This window comes from Lolium perenne, chromosome 4 (genome assembly GCF_019359855.2).
Source record: "Lolium perenne isolate Kyuss_39 chromosome 4, Kyuss_2.0, whole genome shotgun sequence".
NCBI lineage: Eukaryota > Viridiplantae > Streptophyta > Magnoliopsida > Poales > Poaceae > Lolium > Lolium perenne.
This window is the reverse complement of record NC_067247.2, coordinates 270756107-270771623: the sequence shown is the minus strand read 5'-3', so window position 1 is coordinate 270771623 and position 15517 is coordinate 270756107. Positions and strand designations below refer to the sequence as shown.

The 15517-nt window shown below is 43.3% G+C and overlaps 2 long non-coding RNA genes across 2 annotated transcripts; one reads left to right on the top strand and one right to left on the bottom strand.

Annotated features, from left to right (window-relative positions):
- The first annotated feature begins 5496 nt into the window (after positions 1 to 5496).
- Positions 5497 to 6044, top strand: LOC139830649 (uncharacterized). Its single transcript, XR_011743614.1, has 2 exons — positions 5497 to 5624; positions 5712 to 6044. It is a non-coding gene; the product is annotated as an uncharacterized lncRNA (long non-coding RNA).
- Positions 6045 to 9545: 3501 nt separating this feature from the next.
- Positions 9546 to 10093, bottom strand: LOC127294949 (uncharacterized). The gene is made up of 2 exons (XR_011743613.1): positions 9966 to 10093; positions 9546 to 9878 (listed from the first exon to the last, which is right to left on the bottom strand). It is a non-coding gene; the product is annotated as an uncharacterized lncRNA (long non-coding RNA).
- Positions 10094 to 15517: the final 5424 nt, after the last annotated feature.

Below are 15517 nucleotides of genomic sequence, written 5' to 3'. Positions count from 1 at the left end.
CCGGCACATACAGCACCCGGCCCCCCCCCCCCCCCCCCAGCCCCAGCCCCGGCGCCCCTACTCGCCGTCGATAATTTCCCTCTCCCATCTCCGCCGCACTCGATTTCTGCCGCCGTCGTGCGAATCGACGCCACGCTGTGAGTGGCCAATCTGCGCCCCCAGTACGAACCTGTGTGGCGGAGGTTAGGATCCCGGGTGCCGTACTCGGGACCACTTGCCGGCCCGGCGAGGTCGCGATGCTTTAGATTGTCCCGCGATACGAGCCTGTGTGGCGGAGGTTACCAGCCGGACGAGGTCGCGATGCTCCAAATCGCCCCGCGGTACGAGCATGTGTGGCGGAGGTTAGGATCCCGGGCGTCGTACTCGGCACCACCTGCCGGCCCGATGAGGTCGTGATGCTCCAGATCGCCTCGATCTGGTCCACACCGGCTAGCATGTTTCTATTCCCATGGGGAGAGTCGACGGTGACACTGGAGGACGATGTGCTCGGGGGCCTGCCCTTGCTCAGCCGGCCGAGAAGAGATGTACTGTTGCTGCAGCTGTTTTTCGATTGGAGCTGCTGCTGGTACTTTCTTTTTGGCTAGGAGCTTCTGCTGCTGCCACTTTTGGGGTTCGGTGTGTTCGAGATCAATATCCAGGGAAAATGGGAGACAATGAGACAGGTTAATTTTAGCTACTTCCTGAAGGTTTACTGCTCTGATCCTTGAGCTAGCCGAGCTCCCGGATGCCGCCGCCCTGATTACCCCGACCGGCAATCCAAAGAAAGCACCGCGTGAAACATTGATGTGAAATCTCACGACAACCGTTATTGGCCATCAACCGTCGGGCCAAGCAGATGATCGCATCGGGAAAGTTCCGTTGAATCGAGCGGACCAGCCACCACAGTGAGAGCTGTAGTCTCGATGGAAGCAGCAGTGGAAAGGCAGTGCTTGGTGGGATTGGTGATGCCTGAAGTTTCAGTATAATTATACTCAACCAATTCTGAGCAATTTTCACCACGCCAACCGTGGAAAGGCAGTGCACGCGCTGGCTGTCAGGCAGGCCTGGCGCGTGTTCGTCATCAAAACTATATTAGGAGGAACTGGAAATCTGCTTGATGTTCGTCATCAGAGAGCTTCTTAGTCTGAAAGGAAACAAAACATGATGTACATCACGTGCTGCCAAGGAGATGAGATAATCATGTCATGGTTTCTATAGTTGAAGCTATGTGATCCTATTCTGGTCCACGGAAGAGCTAGATCGCAGTGCCTGGGCACTCCAATCAAAGATTCGAAGCTGAACCGTGAACTGTGAAGCAATCGTTCTGATAACTGATCAGCTCAGTCATGTAGAAATATTGTGTACACTCGGTTGGATGAACCGGAGACCGAAAGCCAGAACAGTAGCGGCCGACACACGCATGATCACTCCATTCTCAAATAAGTGGACGTTTAACTTTAAACTTTGTCCACAAATAAGTGGACGTTTAGCTTCAAATTTTATCCATTTAAGAGAATTTTAAACTTTGTATAGTCTAACATAAGATTTTTTCATCTAATTTTTACTATAAATTTCTTATGATTCACCAAAGAATTTCAAACTTTATATAGAATTTTATAAACCGGCAAACCAACTCGTATACGTTGGTAAGTCACCTCGAATATCAGCCAACAGAAGGATGGCCTAATAAAACGGGTTGTAGCGGCTTCAGAGAAGAACGCTCCATAGATGCAGCGGGTAGATGAGGCAGCTCAACGGAAGGCTTGAGGAAGTATTTAAAATCCGTCGCATCGCGCGGGCATTGTCCTAGTTAATATAAACACGTATTAAAAGGAGATTTTGGAGAACTCTCTGTTCCTGTAAATAAGGCGAATAATGTTTTCAAAAAGTTTAACATTGTAAAGTTTGACTAAATTTATAGATGAAACTATCGATATCTATAATGCCAAATCAATATCACTAGATACATTGTGTTATATACTTTCATATTATATTTTTATAGTATTATAGATATTGATAGTTTTTTTCTATATGATTAGTCATATTTTACTATGTCAGAATTTTAAAAAATATTATACGGGACAAAAGTATTTCCGTACGGGGCACAAATGGAGCATAATGTTCTTGAGATCCTTACAGAGCAACGGAAGTACGGAACATTCTCGACCAATTTTAAGCCTTGTCAAAAGTATGATGAGCTCTTTCATCATAAAAGAATTAACTCGAAATGCAATCAAGACTTCATAATTTCCACCATGATTTTCGAGTTTTAAGCACTTTACAACATATTTTGACTAATTTTTAATCCGCAAAGCATTTTATTTCTTGCCAAAGTGGTGAGATGGCGCGGTAACCCCGCGTTCCAACTTAGAGGTGTATTCTTCTTGTATCTCGTTTTGAAGTTGGCAACATTGGCAAAACTTGGTTGAGCCCACCAGGATCGCACTTATAACTCCGCGGCACCACCTCGCCTCTCCGCTTCCGACATGATAAGCTCTTAACTTGGTCCGGGGTTGCTAGGTCTAGCGGCCACGTTGGCAAAGATGCCTTATATTTAGCTACTAAAATGTCCAAAATGATTGGCATGCATACATATTAGGACGAGCAATCCCAATATGATGCAATTTGTTTAGCTGAAATACAAAATGTGGTTCAAAGTGGGCAAGTTTTCGGCGAAAAATTTGAAGCATCACACGTATTTGTTTCAAATTAGAATGAACCCTTATCAATCTGCATTTACTCTCACAAAATATATAATAAAAACAAAAGAATTTCAAAACATTTGAGTAATTCTTGAGCACATTTGCGGTTTTGAGTTTCCAAGGCTCGGTTGGTGGCCAAATTATTGTACCGTGCTGAAATTATTTTTTAGTTTCGTTTGGGAAAGTAGATGCAGTGATAATTTAAAAGTTGGTTAGCTTAACTGTAATAAGATAGTAAAAATAGTTACATAAACGTGATTAAGATAACCCTCCCTCGCGACAAGCATAGCCTAAGTCTACGAGTCTATCCTAAGTCAATGTTATTCTTTACTCACCGCAAAAACACATGTATTATTTGCAAGAGTGTGAATTCTTTACCTTCAATTTGGTAGAGCAGTTTTGTCAGTTTCAGAGTTTCTAATCCTATCGTAGTAGGTTGTTTGAGCATGCACCTCCGAGTCTCCCATGCATGTATATGCATGTGTCATCCACTCACGCATTAGTGCATCATCAGCATCCAATGATCGATCAGACGATCACTCCCACTGGCCGAAACTGTAACAGTCCGGATTAGGCACCGACGAGCTGGTTCCTATCGCATCATTTCGCTAAGCAAGAAAAGTAGCAGTGGTAGTAGTTAGAGCCACATGTGCGATCTCCTGAATAACGTCTACCCGGTCGGACCTCGGTAGTTCGGTTAGGTTCAGGAACGCGGCCATCATTTTCCGGCTCGAGTCAACGCCTGTTATGTCATGGCTTTAGCGTATAAGCACGGTTACTAGCGTTGAAGGACGCAATGGGGACAAGTCGGAAGTTTGATCAGCATACGCAAAGGCATATGATCGAGTTGGGCTTCTGGATTATCATTCGTCGGTGTCAAGCAAACGCCAGGCATGGCGAAGCTGCTGCCTAATTTCGGCGGCCGAACACCGGCATAAAAGGCGAAAAGCCGCCGCGGAAATGTTTGGTCACAGCTCAAGAGAGAAGCTCATCTAGAAACGTTGATTTGATCAATGTAGTAAGAAGAAGAAGAATTAGGACGAAAAAACTGAACAGCCAGGGGAGAAGGTGCGTGCATACTGCATAGTAGACTCGTACGTAGTAGTCGTCCACGCTCCTCCGAGTATCGATGTGTAAACGCGAGTCGGCGCCTCGACGTACGACCAACGTGAGGCCCATATATGCCCGTTGGCGTCCGTTGGAACTCTGACTTTGGTTGCAGCTACCGCGCGCGCCCTGGCCTCTGGCCGGTTTGTGCAGCCACAGCTGCTTGCTTCCCTGTCTAGGGTCGGGAAGGTTGCTTGCTGGGTCCAGGTCGTCCCATGTGGTGGTGTGGGTGCGTGCTTCAGCTTGACCCGGTCGCGAGGAAGTGGGAGGGAGCAGCGTAGGGTGTTTCGTAGAAACGAAAAAACTGTCCACCAGACTCATGGCACCAGGGCCGTACCTGAGAAAACGGAGGCCCCGTGTGAAACAAAAAATTGGGCCCTCAACATAACCATCGGCAACTAGAAAAAACATCGATTTATATTATATTTATTCTCAGGTTGTACAACTTTTTTTGGATGAATTACATCTTGTGGGAAAACCTTCTCATAATTCAAAAGTACTATGTTCTTTAGCAGAAACGTGACATCCTTCTGGCATTTCTTGAGATGAAATCTTCAATTAGCTCTTCATAAGAAACTTTCTCCAAAATGTCGTTTTCAATTGCTATCATAGCCAATCCACTAAGTCTTTCTTGTGTCATTGTCGAACGCAAGTACGACTTCAACAACTTTAGCTTAGAAAAACTTCTCTCTGCTGATGCAACCGTCACTGGAATAGTCAACAAAATTCTATATGCAATGGTTGCATTAGGAAAACAACCCATTCGTTTTAAGAAATTCAAAATGTCAACAGGTCCCAAAGTTTCCCTTGGGATGAAATTTTGGAGTAACTTTAACTCTACATATAGCTCATTACCATCGATGTCAGATTTTAGCTCGTCACCATCAGCGTCGGATTTTTTATCCTTTTTAAGTGCAGTCTCAAGGCAATTACAAGAAGATCTTAAACTTTTATCATCCAACAGGCGTAGTGCTTGAGAAGTAAACAAGAAACCAAATATTTTTTGATATGATTTATATTGTTCAAACCTCGTAGTAAGTGAAGCAATAGCTTGATCAACAACAGGTAAAAAATACTTTATCCTGAACGAATCATATGCAGATTGTGAAGCAATCGGCACAACATCAGGGTTCTCATCAAATTGTTTTTTTCTCTTAATTTCACGCTTTTTCCGAAATGTTGCATCTATATCAAGTTCAAGTGCAATTTCTTTTGCTATTTCCACAGAACTTGTAAAACCAGTTTCTCTATAACCATTGAAAAAGGTAATCAGCTTCTGGACATTTTCAATAGCAACATCAATGATCATATCTTTTGACTGTAAGCTCTTGCTAACCAAGTTTACCGCAGCCAATATATCATGCCAAATTATTATGGCTACTACAAACTCAAAATCACCAAGATCATTAGTTGCTAAAGATTTAGCTTCACTACTAGTTATGTCATCTGTATCAGTTTCAGCTACTTGTAGTAGAGCCTCGCGTATATTGGAAATCTGAAACCTGATAGCTTTCACCAGGCCCGTCTCGGAGGCAGGTGCAAAATGTTCTACGCACAGGGCCCCCAAAATTAGAGGGCCTCCAATTTTTCATGTTCAGCTATTAATTAGTAATAGGATTAGATGGGCCTAGCATTAGTAGTACCGCTTGGGAAGTTGCACAATTAACTCCACGAGCCCTCCAACCAGAATCCAACTCACGCACTCCTCTTTATTTCTTTGACTCTTCCTCATCTAGCACGACTGCCGATCCCCAAGTTCCTTCGTCTCCTACGCTCGATTTAATCCTGTCACAATTTACACGGAATAGATCCGTTGATGCAATGAATCGATTCAAGGTCCGTTGCAGGCTCCACCCTCAATACACCACCTATTTATTTGGTGATTTCTTCTCAATTTCTCATCTCTGAATCTCTCTGTTCTAGCGCTCTACTTCTTCCCAGGGCCCTGCTTCTTCCGATCCGGCGACCATCTTGCTATTTATTGCCGGACCTGCCATCTCTGGGTGCATCAATTCGAGTTGGAGGCCCGGCTGAAATCTCTGGGAATGGTGTAGCAGCTCCGCCTCTGAAATCTGTAAGTCTGGAGGAGCCCGGCTGAAATATCTGGGTGTATCTCTGGCCTCTGAAATCTGAATCATCAAGAGGAGGAGGTGGACTGGAGTCTGGAGGAGCAACCAGCCACACGCTTCCAAAATCCAGGTTGTTTCATCTCATTTTGTTCCATGGTCTATTTTTGATACATGATATTTGCATGATTGCATCCTAGTTTCATTTTCTGTAATGTCTTCTAGAAATAGGAAATACCCTTCAGGACATGAAAAACGTCAGAAAAAACAAAAGATTGATGAACTTACTCGATCTCAAAGGGGTGCTCTTGATAAATATTTAGCAAAAGAATCAGGCATTTCTTTTGAAAATCGGACTGCAGATGTTGGTACTGACAGTACCAATGTTGATTCTCAGTCTGGGGATACTAATGTTGATAGAAACATGGATGTAGTTGTTTATGACGAGAGTACTAATAATACCGATGACATAAATGTTAATGTTTCTTTGCAACCTGACATATTTGATCCACGAAATTGGGGTGCCCTTGATTCTAAATCATTTGACATATTGGTAGAGAGGGGTCCTAAGAGAGATTTATCTATCAGAAAGGGTCCCAAAGATAAATCTGGTAGAAGATTTTCTGCAATGTTATACACTAGAGTTTTGCCAAATGGAGAGGAATCTGATAGAGACTGGCTTGTTTTTTCTAAAGATCTCAATAGAGTTTTTTGTTTTTGTTGTAAATTATTCGGGAAGGGTCGAGGCAAAGGTCAGTTGGCTAATGAGGGTTTTAGTGATTGGATACACCTTACCGCTAGACTTAAAGAGCACGAGGTTGGAGCAGAACATGTTAAAAATATGGTCACATGGTATGATTTGCGTCTCAGGTTGCAAAAGAATGAAACTATTGACAACGTAGCTCGACAACAACTTGAGAAAGAAAAGGACCACTGGCGAAAAGTTTTATTTAGAATTCTTTTGATTGTTAAATTTCTTGCAAAACATAATCTTGCATTCCGTGGTACTAATTCCAAATTGTATGAAGATAGCAATGGTAATTTTTTAGGCTTGGTTGAAATGTTGGCCGAATTTGACCCGGTTATTAACGAGCATGTTCGACGCATAACAAGTGATGAAACTCACACTCATTACCTTGGTCATGGCATCCAGAATGAGCTAATACAACTGCTTGCTTCTGCGATTAAATCAGAGATCATTAAAAAAATAAAAGACGCAAAGTATTACTCGGTGATACTTGATTGTACCCCTGATGCAAGCCACCAAGAGCAAATGTCTTTGATTATAAGATATGTTGATGTATCTTCGAGTTCTGTTTGTGTTGTTGAATCTTTTCTAGGATTTTTGAATGTAAATGATACCACCGGGAAAGGACTTTTTGATGTTTTGCAGAATGAACTAAAGCAACTTAATCTAGACATAGATAATGTGAGAGGGCAGAGCTATGATAATGGGTCAAACATGAAAGGTAAGAATCAAGGTGTTCAAAAGCGGCTTTTAAATATAAATCCTAGAGCTTTTTATACAGCATGTGGAGCTCATAGCCTCAACTTAACTCTCTGTGATATGGCCAAGTCTTGTGGTAAGGCTAAGGACTTTTTTGGAATCATACAACGTATCTACACAATATTTGCTAAATCAACTAAGAGATGGCAGATTTTAAAAGATAACATAGAAGGCTTAACTCTTAAGTCAGTATCATCTACTCGTTGGGAGAGTCGTATAGATAGTGTGAAAGCTATCAGGTTTCAGATTTCCAATATACGCGAGGCTCTACTACAAGTAGCTGAAACTGATACAGATGACATAACTAGTAGTGAAGCTAAATCTTTAGCAACTAATGATCTTGGTGATTTTGAGTTTGTAGTAGCCATAATAATCTTTAGCAACTAACTTCTCTCTGCTGATGCAACCGTCACTGGAATAGTCAACAAAATTCTATATGCAATTCTGCTGACTCTTGCTAACCAAGTTTACCGCAGCCAATATATCATGCCAAATTATTATGGCTACTACAAACTCAAAATCACCAAGATCATTAGTTGCTAAAGATTTAGCTTCACTACTAGTTATGTCATCTGTATCAGTTTCAGCTACTTGTAGTAGAGCCTCGCGTATATTGGAAATCTGAAACCTGATAGCTTTCACACTATCTATACGACTCTCCCAACGAGTAGATGATACTGACTTAAGAGTTAAGCCTTCTATGTTATCTTTTAAAATCTGCCATCTCTTAGTTGATTTAGCAAATATTGTGTAGATACGTTGTATGATTCCAAAAAAGTCCTTAGCCTTACCACAAGACTTGGCCATATCACAGAGAGTTAAGTTGAGGCTATGAGCTCCACATGCTGTATAAAAAGCTCTAGGATTTATATTTAAAAGCCGCTTTTGAACACCTTGATTCTTACCTTTCATGTTTGACCCATTATCATAGCTCTGCCCTCTCACATTATCTATGTCTAGATTAAGTTGCTTTAGTTCATTCTGCAAAACATCAAAAAGTCCTTTCCCGGTGGTATCATTTACATTCAAAAATCCTAGAAAAGATTCAACAACACAAACAGAACTCGAAGATACATCAACATATCTTATAATCAAAGACATTTGCTCTTGGTGGCTTGCATCAGGGGTACAATCAAGTATCACCGAGTAATACTTTGCGTCTTTTATTTTTTTAATGATCTCTGATTTAATCGCAGAAGCAAGCAGTTGTATTAGCTCATTCTGGATGCCATGACCAAGGTAATGAGTGTGAGTTTCATCACTTGTTATGCGTCGAACATGCTCGTTAATAACCGGGTCAAATTCGGCCAACATTTCAACCAAGCCTAAAAAATTACCATTGCTATCTTCATACAATTTGGAATTAGTACCACGGAATGCAAGATTATGTTTTGCAAGAAATTTAACAATCAAAAGAATTCTAAATAAAACTTTTCGCCAGTGGTCCTTTTCTTTCTCAAGTTGTTGTCGAGCTACGTTGTCAATAGTTTCATTCTTTTGCAACCTGAGACGCAAATCATACCATGTGACCATATTTTTAACATGTTCTGCTCCAACCTCGTGCTCTTTAAGTCTAGCGGTAAGGTGTATCCAATCACTAAAACCCTCATTAGCCAACTGACCTTTGCCTCGACCCTTCCCGAATAATTTACAACAAAAACAAAAAACTCTATTGAGATCTTTAGAAAAAACAAGCCAGTCTCTATCAGATTCCTCTCCATTTGGCAAAACTCTAGTGTATAACATTGCAGAAAATCTTCTACCAGATTTATCTTTGGGACCCTTTCTGATAGATAAATCTCTCTTAGGACCCCTCTCTACCAATATGTCAAATGATTTAGAATCAAGGGCACCCCAATTTCGTGGATCAAATATGTCAGGTTGCAAAGAAACATTAACATTTATGTCATCGGTATTATTAGTACTCTCGTCATAAACAACTACATCCATGTTTCTATCAACATTAGTATCCCCAGACTGAGAATCAACATTGGTACTGTCAGTACCAACATCTGCAGTCCGATTTTCAAAAGAAATGCCTGATTCTTTTGCTAAATATTTATCAAGAGCACCCCTTTGAGATCGAGTAAGTTCATCAATCTTTTGTTTTTTCTGACGTTTTTCATGTCCTGAAGGGTATTTCCTATTTCTAGAAGACATTACAGAAAATGAAACTAGGATGCAATCATGCAAATATCATGTATCAAAAATAGACCATGGAACAAAATGAGATGAAACAACCTGGATTTTGGAAGCGTGTGGCTGGTTGCTCCTCCAGACTCCAGTCCACCTCCTCCTCTTGATGATTCAGATTTCAGAGGCCAGAGATACACCCAGATATTTCAGCCGGGCTCCTCCAGACTTACAGATTTCAGAGGCGGAGCTGCTACACCATTCCCAGAGATTTCAGCCGGGCCTCCAACTCGAATTGATGCACCCAGAGATGGCAGGTCCGGCAATAAATAGCAAGATGGTCGCCGGATCGGAAGAAGCAGGGCCCTGGGAAGAAGTAGAGCGCTAGAACAGAGAGATTCAGAGATGAGAAATTGAGAAGAAATCACCAAATAAATAGGTGGTGTATTGAGGGTGGAGCCTGCAACGGACCTTGAATCGATTCATTGCATCAACGGATCTATTCCGTGTAAATTGTGACAGGATTAAATCGAGCGTAGGAGACGAAGGAACTTGGGGATCGGCAGTCGTGCTAGATGAGGAAGAGTCAAAGAAATAAAGAGGAGTGCGTGAGTTGGATTCTGGTTGGAGGGCTCGTGGAGTTAATTGTGCAACTTCCCAAGCGGTACTACTAATGCTAGGCCCATCTAATCCTATTACTAATTAATAGCTGAACATGAAAAATTGGAGGCCCTCTAATTTTGGGGGCCCTGTGCGTAGAACATTTTGCACCTGCCTCCGAGACGGGCCTGCATGGCACACGCACGTCCTAGAGGCCTAGAGGGAGCACTACTTGTGAATTGTGATTGATTCATGGATTACACGAGCTCTACACGTCGAATCGCACGACGCGCACAACGGCTCACTCAGCACTCCTCGAATCGCCGTGATCGAGAGCCTTCTACGGTTCTACACACCGTTTTCCGCGTTGTGTGCCGTCCTACGCGCGGGCGACTGGATACGATCGACCATCCGTTATCGGGCCCCGGTTGTTGGTCAACGTAGAGACACAAATGCGCCACCACCGTCGCCGTCGCCTGCGGTCACCGAGCGCAAGTGGTGACTGCATTATGAGGTAGACGACGACGCAACGGACCTTTCTAATGTTTTAGCATAGCTGTGGACGTACTATAGCTAGCGCGTGACGTAACCACTGCGTGCCATCACGTTTTCTCAAAGGAAAGAAAACGCTACTACCACCCATCAACGCGGTTTGTACGCGGCGCTTCCGGCGGTTGCATGTTTTGAGAGTTTGAGCTCGCCGTAGTAAAGAGCAAGTACAAGGCCTAGTCAGCAAGCTGTAAAAATTTAAATATTACTAATCTCCCAACCCTAACACACCCTCCCGCAGTTACCCAACCTCCCCCAACCCTAACCCACCCTCCCACCGCCGCTGCCGCCACTAGTGGAAAACGGGGCTATAGGCCCGGTCCATTTGGGCCTTTAGTCCCGGTTTCCAAACCGGGACCAGTTAGGCGGGACTAAAGGGTCCCCCCTTTAGTCCCGGTTCAAAGTTGCACCGGGCCTAAAGGCCGCGCCACGTGGTGCGGCCAGGGCGCTCGCGGTGGATGGCCTTTGGTCCCGGTTCGTGGTACGAACCGGGCCTGGAGGTTCTCTGCCGCGGCAGAAAATTGCTATTTCTCTGCCGCGGCATAGGTTTAGGTTGTAGCAGCGTTTCTCTGCCGCGGCAGAGAAACATGGCGTTTCTCTGCCGCGGCAGAGTTTCAGCAATGCATATATATCATTCAAGAAACCACAAAATATCGTCGTGAACATATATAGACATCGTCAACAGTACACGTAATGCATGCATATTTACAATATAAAGCTAGTCGGATCTGTTTACTAAATCTATAAGCCTCTACGGAGTTGCGCCTCATCTATGACCTCCACATAGTGCTCTCCACCTCGGGTAATGACCTCGGTAAGAAAGAATCCCGCGATTTCCTCTTGAATTGCTCGTATTTGATCCTCCGTTATGAGAGTGTCCCGCAGGCGTATCATCTATATTTAAAAAAGGAGATCAATATATGAATGGAACTCAATACAATAGATGGTACTAATTAAGATAATTGTGAGAATTTGTTATCGTACACGAGTGTGGTGTATACGGGCATCCCCACCCTTGGGACAGACCATGTCACGAATGAAGGTGCAGACGTAGTATCCACATAAGTTATTCCCGGGTTCCTGCCTCATACACTTTACGAAAAAATAGTTCGATCAAACTAATAATCAAGCATCGTATTGAAAGTAAATATCATATATAGAGTTTCACGGACATAGCTATATATATAGTACTACTTACAGGGTAATCTTGAAATGTAAGCTCCGGTTTCCATTTACCCGGAACAGTATTGATGAACCATTTCCAAGCCCTGCCCGGCAAAAAATAATGAGTAAATGAGTTATTGATTAGTTGATGATATCGTCGAATTAGAACAAATGAAGATGCCAATACGAAATTGATTGAAATTACCTCTGGAGGATGGCAGCGATGTCCGCCCATTCCGCATGTTCTTTACGTTTCGAGTCCATGACATTTACGACTCCTTTGTGAAGATCAATGATTAGGAGAATAAAGTAGAATCTGCACAAGCATAGCTCAATGATTACGAGAATAAAGTGGAAGCTGCACAAGCATAATGTATGTTATATATAACACTCACTTGAAGTTGTAGGGAAAGAATATATCCTCTTTATTTGCTTGCTTCACTAAAAACATTACCATGTTGTCCTCTGTGTCCTTGGCGAAATCTCGAACCGTAACTTCATGAACTGTGTCTGGGTCAATGAACCCCAGCGGTAGGAGCTTGCCTCTTTTGCATTCGAGCTTCTTCATTCTGCATAATTAAATGTATAGCGTACACAAAGAATATAGTGAGGATAATTGTTAGTGCAAATGAATTAGCTGAGTGATACGTCTCAAACGTATCTATAATTTCTTATGTTCCATGCTACTTTTATGATGATACTCACATGTTTTATACACATTATATGTCATTATTATGCATTTTCCGGCACTAACCTATTAACGAGATGCCGAAGAGCCAGTTGCTGTTTTCTGCTGTTTTTGGTTTCAGAAATCCTAGTAAGAAAATATTCTCGGAATTGGACGAAATCAACCCCCAGGGTCCTATTTTTGGACGAAGCTTCCAGAAGACCGAAGAGTCAACGAAGTGGGGCCACGAGGTGGCCACACCACCAGGCGGTGCGGCCCAGGCCCTGGCCGCGCCGACCTATGGTGTGGGCCCCTCGGGCGGCCCCCTGACCTACCCTTCCGCCTACAAATAGCCTTCGTCGCGAAACCCCCAGTACCGAGAGCCACGATACGAGAAAACATACTGAGACGCCGCCGCCGCCAATCCCATCTCGGGGGATTCTGGAGATCACCTCCGGCACCCTGCCGGAGAGGGGAATCATCTCCCGGAGGACTCTACACCGCCATGGTCGCCTCCGGATTGATGTGTGAGTAGTTCACCCCTGGACTATGGGTCCATAGCTGTAGCTAGATGGTTGTCTTCTCCCCATTGTGCTATCATTGTCTGATCTTGTGAGCTGCCTATCATGATCAAGATCATCTATCTGTAATGCTACATGTGTGTTTGTTGGGATCCGATGAATAGAGAATACTATGTTATGTTGATTATCAATCTATGTGTTGTTTATGATCTTGCATGCTCTCCGTTGTTAGTAGAGGCTCTGGCCAAGTTTTTGCTAGTAACTCCAAGAGGGAGTATTTATGCTCGATATGTAGGATAACGTTGCATAGAAAACAAAAAATTTCCTACCGCGAACACGCAATCCAAGCCAAGATGCAATCTAGATGATGGTAGCAACGAGGGGTTATCGAGTCTCATCCTTGAAGAGATTCCAAAGCCTGCAAGATGAGGCTCTTGTTGCTGCGGTAGACGTTCACTTGCCGCTTGCAAAAGCGCGTAGAAGATCTTGATCACGATCGGTTCCGGCGCCACGAACGGGCAGCACCTCCGTACTCGGTCACACGTTCGGTTGTTGATGAAGACGACGTCCACCTCCCCGTTCCAGCGGGCAGCGGAAGTAGTATCTCCTCTTGAATCCGACAGCACGACGGCGTGGTGTCGGTGGTGGTGGAGAACTCCGGCGGAGCTTCGCTAAAGCTATGCGGGAGATATGGAGGAGAGGGGGGCGGCTAGGGTTTGGGAGGGGGTGGCCGGCCTCAAGGGGGTGCGGCCAACTTGTGGCTTTTTGGGGTGGCCGGCCCCCTCCCCTATGCCCCTCATTATATAGGTGGATCCCCAAGTGTTGGTGTCCAAGTCTTCGAATAAGACCCGAACCAAAAACCTTCCATATGAGGGGGAAACCTAGCCAAGCTAGGACTCCCACTAGAGGTGGGAGTTCCACCTCCCATATGGGGGGGTTGGCCGGCCCCTAAGGGGGAGTCCACTTGGGACTCCTCCCCCACTATGGTTGGCCGGCCATGGAGGTGGAGTCCCATGTGGACTCCACCTTCCTTGGTGGTTTCTTCCGGACTTTTCTAGAACCTTCTAGAACCTTCCATAGAACCTTCCGCGACATTTTAATTCACATAAAATGACATCCTATATATGAATCTTATTCTCCGGACCATTCCGGAACTCCTCGTGATGTCCGGGATCTCATCCGGGACTCCGAACAAATATTCGAACTCCATTCCATATTCAAGTTCTACCATTTCAACATCCAACTTTAAGTGTGTCACCCTACGGTTCGTGAAATATGCGGACATGGTTGAGTACTCACTCCGACCAATAACCAATAGCGGGATCTGGAGATCCATAATGGCTCCCACATATTCAACGATGACTTTAGTGATCGAATGAACCATTCACATACGATACCAATTCCCTTTGTCACGCGATATTTTACTTGTCCAAGGTTTGATCTTCGGTATCACTCTATACCTTGTTCAACCTCGTCTCCTGACAAATACTCTTTACTCGTACTGTGGTATGTGGTCTCTTCTGAACTTATTCATATGCTTGCAAGACATTAGACGACATTCCACCGAGAGGGCCCAGAGTATATCTATCCGTCATCGGGATGGACAAATCCCACTGTTGATCCATATGCTTCAACTCATACTTTCCGGATACTTAATCCCACCTTTATAACCACCCATTTACGCAGTGTCGTTTGGTGTAATCAAAGTACCTTTCCGGTATAAGTGATTTATATGATCTCATGGTCATAAGGACTAGGTAACTATGTATCGAAAGCTTATAGCAAATAACTTAATGACGAGATCTTATGCTATGCTTAATTGGGTGTGTCCATTACATCATTCATATAATGATATAACCTTGTTATTAATAACATCCAATGTTCATGATTATGAAACTAATCATCTATTAATCAACAAGCTAGTTAAGAGGCATACTAGGGACTTCTTTGTTGTCTACATATCACACATGTACTAATGTTTCGGTTAATACAATTATAGCATGATATATAAACATTTATCATAAACATAAAGATATAAATAATAACCACTTTATTATTGCCTCTAGGGCATATCTCCTTTAGTCTCCCACTTGCACTAGAGTCAATAATCTAGTTTACATTTGTAAAGATATAACACCTTGGCCTTCCGGTGCTTTATCATGTTTTGCTCACGGGAGCGGTTTTAGTCAACGGATCTGACACGTTCAGAAACGTATGTATTTTGTAATTCATTTGCGTCTCAACGCATCACTCATTTCCAAATGAGTCGGCATTAAATATGTTTGGTCTTCTGGTGGAACCTTAATTCCTTGATCTGAAATATGTCACTAATATTGTCACACACAATATAGCTTCAAAGTTACGACACTATCGGAACTACACCAAGTTCTCAAAGAACTTCTTGACTTAACATCCTTTGTCATTGTCAAAACAATGACATACTGCCTTCTTTTGTAGAATCCGTCACAATATTTAGAACTCTTCTAAATCTAGCATAGACAACTTCTAGCTCATTGTGCTAC